General features: G+C 41.3%; 1 protein-coding gene across 2 annotated transcripts in view; it reads left to right on the top strand.

The window, feature by feature from the left end:
• The window catches only part of dnajc17 (DnaJ (Hsp40) homolog, subfamily C, member 17), a 130,796-nt gene that overhangs the window by 108,598 nt on the left and 15,829 nt on the right, over positions 1-6,369 (top strand). The gene's annotated exons all lie outside the window — the stretch shown is intronic.

Genomic DNA, 6,369 nt, shown 5'->3' with positions numbered 1-6,369 from the left:
TGTGCAGAATAGTGTCAATGCAAGAAATAGTGTTTATTTTTAATGGTTTTGCATTAGCAAGTGGCAAATTTTATCAATTCTTTTATTTTGGTGACTGCATGTTTGGCTCCAGAGTTGAATAAAACAGTGTCGCACCACTCATGTTGGATTGGCCTGCATGCAACTCTGTAAAGAAGATGTGAGATAAATCACTAAAACGTGGCCTGCTAATTACTAAAAATAGTTCTCTGTAAAATTAAGCTTTCTGCTTTTATAAAATATCTCCAGCACCAATAGACCTTTGCATTTTTGTAGTAAGGCAATGCAATTTGGGGATGCCTTTCTACAACATTGTCTGCAGCAGTATAGGTACAAACACAGACAGTCTTCAGAGAGGTTTAGATACAAACCCTAGATAATCAGGGCGTATTCAAGGGGCTGCGAGAATGAGATGGCACCAGCAGGAGTATGATGTCTGGGTCCCTTCCCAATAATCATTAAGAATATATGCATTATGTATGTTTAATTTACTACTTTAAAGTCAGTTATATTGAAATCCCAGTATAGGTCTTGCTATATGTTCAGATGTTGGGAACCACTCGCAGTGGCACAAATACAAACAAAGGCAATCACTTGAACTCAGACAAGTATTTGAAAGGAATCCTATTGAGTATGTGAGAGAAAGCAACAGAAGCAATGACTGATGAGGTTAGGAGTGGTTGAAACTGATATGGAAGGGGGATTGGGACCAGTATTGTAGAGCTGAGGATGAGCCAGCAGGTTTACAGGTAGATTATGTCATATGTAATATGAATGTACGGAAGGACAAGCCAGTGATTGGGTACAACTACAGACAGAGCAAAGAGTTAAGATGTACCACAGAGGCAAAATTCATATGGGCAAACAATGCAGGACTGAAGGTGCTGTATTTAAATGTGCGTAGCATTTAGAATAAGGTGGACGAATTCATGGCATAATTATAGATTGTTTGGTATGACTTTGTGGGTGTCACTGAACTGTGGCTGAAAGAAGGCCATAGTTGGGAGTTTAACATTAAAGGCAGTGATGTGCTCTATTAGTAGGAGATGGAATTACATCTTTAGTAAGAGGTGACATAGGGTCAGAGAATGTCAAATCTTTGCAGGTGGAGTTAAGAGACTGCAAGGATTTTTTTAAAAAACGTTATGAGAATCATATATAGGCCTCCAAATAGTAGCCAAAATGTGGGTTTGGGATTGCAAAGAGAGCTGCAAAGAGCATGTAATAGGGTAATGTCACAATTGTAATGGGGGACTTCAATATGCAAGGAGATTGGGCATATTAGAGTGGTGTCAGATTGCAAGAGAGGGTATTTGTTGAATGCCTATAAGATGACTTTTTAGAGCAGCTTGTGCTTGAGCCTACTCAGGGAAAGGCCATCTTAGATTTTCTGTAATAATCCAGATCTTATTAGTCAGCTTAATGTAAAGGAACCCTTAGGGGATAGTGATCATAATATGATTGAATTCATACTGCAGTTTGAGAGGGAGTAGCATAAGTTACGTGTACCAGTATCACAATGAAATAAAGGGAATTACAGAGGCATGAGAGAGGAGCTTCCCATGTGGATTGGAGGATACTGATGGGGATGATGGGAGAGCAGAGATGGCTGAAGTTTCTGGGATTAGTTCACATGGCGCAGGATACTTATGCCCCACATAAGTTCTCAAATGGCAGGGCTAGGCAACTGTGTTTGACGAGGGAAGTTAAGAACTGCATAAAAGCCAAGGAAAGGGCATATAAGGTAACAAAAGTGGGTGGGTAGTTGGATGATTAGAAAGCTTTTAAAATCCAACAAAAGACAACTAAAAAAGGTATAAGAAGAGAAAAGAGAAAAGCCAGCTGATAATATAAAGCAGGATACTAATTTTTTTTCAGTTATATAAAGAATAAAAGGGAGGTGAGAGTTGATGAGACCACTGGAAAATGATGCTGGTGAGATAGTAATGGGGGACAAAGAAATGGCAGATGAACTTAATAAGTACTTTGATTCAGTCTTTACTGTGGAAGACACGAGATATATGCCAGAGGTCTGTGAGTGTCAGGGAGCAGGAGTAAGTGCCATTGCTATTATAAATGAAAAAGTGTTAAGCAAACTCAAAGGTCTTAAGGTGGATAAGTTACCTGGACCAGATGGACTAGCTCCCAGAGTCCTGAGAGAGGGTGCTGAAGAGATAACAGATGCACTGGTCATGATCTTTTAAGGATCACTTCATTCTGGCATGGTCCTGGAGGACTGGAAGATTGCAAATGCCACTCCACTCTTTAACAAGGGAGGAAGACAAAAGAGAGGAAATTATAGGCCAGTTAAGCTAACCTCAGTGGTTGGGAAAGTGTTGGAGTCCATTATTAAGGACAAGATTTCAGGGTACTTGGAGACTAGTGCTAAAATAAGTCAAAGTCAGCATGGTTTCTGTAAAGGGAAGTCTTGCCTGACAAATATGTTATAATTCTTCGAGGAAGTAACAAGCAAAGTGGACAAAGGAGAGGTAGTGGATGTCATTTATTTAGATTTTCAGAAGGCATGTGATAAAGTGTCTCACATGCTGAGCAAGATAAAATCCTGTGGTGTTACAGGAAACATACTGGCATGGATAGAGGAATGGCTGACAGGTGGAGGTAGTGTGTGATAATAAAAGGGGCCTTTTCTGGTTAGCTGCTACTGACTAGTGGTGTTCCTTGGGGGTCAGTATTAGGACCACTACTTTTCACATTGTTGTCAATGATTTGGATAATGGAATTGATGGCTTTGTGGTAAAGTTTGCAGATGTTATGAAGATAGGTGGAGGGATAGGTAGTGCTGAGGAAGCAATGTGATTGCAACAGGACTTAGACAAATTGAAAGAATGGGCAAAAAAGTGGCAGATGGAATACAGTGTTGGGAAATGTATGACAATGCATTTTGGTAAAAGGAACAGTAATGCAGACTATTATCTAAATGGGGAGAAAATTCAAACATCAGAGTGCAAAGGGACTTAAGGCTGATTTATACGTGCATACGGGCTACGCTGTAGGCTACGCAAGTGGCCTACGCCGTTGTGAGCATTTATACTTGTGCATTGGTATGTCTGCGTTGCTCTGCAATTCACCACCAAAACGCTAGTTGACGGTGGGATTTCTATGCCACTGTGTTGAGTTTCTTCCTGTACTTCAAACAATGGCGATTGAAACTGAGTGCATCATGTTGGAGTTGGAGCTAATAAATGTTGAACAAGAGTTTCTTCTCTCTCAATTTTGAAATAGCGAAGAAGAAGCAGCAGCCGGAAATGCGATGCTACCAAGTGGACCAATCACAGTTGTTGCGGTCTGCGTCACCGCGACGCGTGGTTTCATTTTGGGAGAGGTGCGCGTTAGGCTACGGCATAGGGTTTGGTGTACAGTACAGAGTAGGGTACGCGGCTACGCCATACCTACAGCATACATTTGACGCAGAAGTATAAATTGGGCTTTAGGAGTCCACATGCAAGACTCCCAGAAGGTTAATTCATAGGTTATGCAGTGTTGCCATTTATTTCAAGGGGAATAGAATATTGTTAGAGTGGATTTCTTTTTGGGTAGATGATTTGTTTACACTTAAATGACTTTGGCCACCAGATTTCTATTTTAACTGTTTGACAAAGGACTGTGGATTAGGTCCACCACAATGGGCTTCCTAAAAGGTGTGAATACCAGATACTTCTGGTAGTTTGACCTGATATCGTAGTTTCGAAGGCAGTATCACCTATACATTATAAATATTAATTGTATTAATTGTCTTCAATGTTAGCACGGGAAATGCCAAATAAATGTATCGTAGATTTAACTTACATTCCTAAAGGCTGTAGATACCAACCCAGACATGTTGGCGTCGGGAGGAAAGGATGGTGTGAGATTTTGTATGTAGCTTCAATAGGAAGCATTGTCTGTGCATTGTCTGTAACTTTTTAAGTAGCGATTGCCTTTGTGTTTAGCATATAAATATCGAGCCCACATTTAGCTAGCAGACCTTTCTGCAGAAAGTGTCTCCATCCTTAAGATGCCTACTGTACTTTGTGTCGAATAAAGAAGCTGCTTTGTATCTACCAGTGACTGTCTCTCCGGTAATTTCATCCACACTACAACAGTGTAGGGTACGCAGCTATGCCGTACCTACAGCGTACATTTGACGCAGAAGTATAAATTGGGCTTTAGGAGTCCACATGCAAGACTCCCAGAAGGTTAATTCACAGGTTATGCAGTGTTGCCATTTATTTCAAGGGGAATAGAATATAAAAGCAAGAAGATAATGCTAAGCCTTTATAAGACACTAGTCAGGCTGCAGTTGGAGTATTGTCAATAGTTTTAGGGCCCTTATCTCAGAAAGGATGTATTGTTGTAGGAGACAGTCCAGAGGAGGTTCATGAGTCTCAGAGGCTGCCCCCAGAACATCTTTCAAGAGGGTGAACCCTCGCAAGGCATCAGGTCCCAGTGGTATACCTGGCAGAATACTGCAAACCTGTGCCAAACAACTAGGTAGAGTGTTCAGGGACATCTTCAATCTCTCACTGCTGCAGTCAAAGTGCCTACCTGCTTCAAAGGGGCAGCGATGATATCGGAGCCCAAAAAGAACAGAGTGAACTGCCTCAATGACCATAGCCCCTCAATGACTGTAGCCCTTCAATGACTGTAGCCTAGTAGCACTCACATCTACTGTGATGAAATTCTTTGAGAGATTAGTTGTGGCTAGAATCACTTCTACATAATCAAGGACCTGGACCCATTCCAATTTTCCTACCACCATAATAGGCAAATACCAGATGCAGTTTCAGTGGCTCTCCACTTGGTCTTGGACCAATGAGACAATAGCAGTATCTATGTCAGGCTGTTTATTAATTAGAGCTCAGATTTCAACACCATCATCCACCATCAGTGTTAATCAACAAGCTTCAAAACCTGGGGCTTCTGTACCTCCCCCTGCAACTCGATCCCTGACTTTCCTCATCAGGAGACCACAGTAAGTGGTATCACTGACGGTCAATATAGGAGGACCTCAAGGATGCTGCTTAGCCTACTGGATCTCTGCACTGATGACTGTGTGGCTAGACACAGCACAAACACATCTATAAATTCCGCAGTAACACAACTATTAAGAAAATCTCAGATGGCGACGAGGAGGCATAGAGGAGTGAGATAGATTGGCTGGTTCAGTGGTGTCACAACAACAACCTTGATTCAGTGTTGTTAATACCAAGGAACTGATTAGGAAGGGGAAGTTGGAAGAACACAGACGAGTCTTCGTTGTGAGGTCAGCAGTGGAAAGAGGGAGCCACTTTATGTTTCTGAAGATCTATTATGGGCTCATCATATTGCTGCAGAATGAAGAAAGCACGCCAGTGGCTATATTTCATTAGGATTTTGAGGAGATTTGGTATGTCACCAAAGACTCTAGCAAATTTCTGTAGATGTACTGTGGAGACCATTTTGAATGGTTGCATAACCTTCTGGCATGGAGACAACAATGTATAGGATCAGAAAAATTTGTAGAGGATTATAAACTTAGCCAGCCCCATCTTGGGCACAATCCTCCCCATCATCGAGGATATCTTCAAAAGGCGGTGCCTCAAGAAGGTGGAGTCCATCATTAAGGACCTTCTGCATCCAGGACATGCTCTTTTCTCATTGTTACCTTCTGGGAACAGTTATAGGAGCCTGAAGACACCCTCTTTTTTTTAGGAACAGCTTCGTCCCCTCTGCCATCAGATTTCTGAATGGACAATGAAAATTACCTCACTTTTTGCACTACTTTTTAATATTTTTTACTGTAACTTAAAATATTTTTGTTATACATATAAACCTGATTCTGAATCTCATACAGAGTCATCCATTGTTCGAGTTGCAAAATACTTGTTCCAGGCATGGGAACCATGGTTAAAGAAGCTGAACTGACTGAGGAAGTACTCACAGATTGAACCTGCAACTACTTGCTGTAATTGTGAAATGTTTACGGATTTTCTTCCTGTGAAGTCAAAGTAGTATGATATATGTAAGGATACTGTTTATTGCTTATAGCTTGGTCTTCAGTCCCATCATCACTAAGCTTCTAAACCTGGGCAACTGTACCACCTCCTGAAACCAGGTCCTCAGCTTCCTCATCAGGAGACCAGAGTTAGTAGGAATCAATGATAATATTTCCTCCTCACTGATATCGACAAGATGCAACACAAGGATGTGTGCTTAAGCCACAGCTCTACTCTCTCTACACTCATGACTTTATGGTTAAGCACACCTCAAGTACCATCTATAAATTTGCAGATGATACTACTGCTATCTGTAAAATTTCAGATAGTAATGAGGAGGCATACAGCAATGAGATAAAGTGGTTGGTTGAGTAGG

The sequence above is a fragment of the Mobula hypostoma genome, chromosome 1 (assembly GCF_963921235.1).
Source record: "Mobula hypostoma chromosome 1, sMobHyp1.1, whole genome shotgun sequence".
Classification (NCBI taxonomy): Eukaryota; Metazoa; Chordata; class Chondrichthyes; order Myliobatiformes; family Myliobatidae; genus Mobula; species Mobula hypostoma.
The sequence above is the reverse complement of the archived record's forward strand: the minus strand, read 5'-3'. Positions and strand labels throughout refer to the sequence as shown.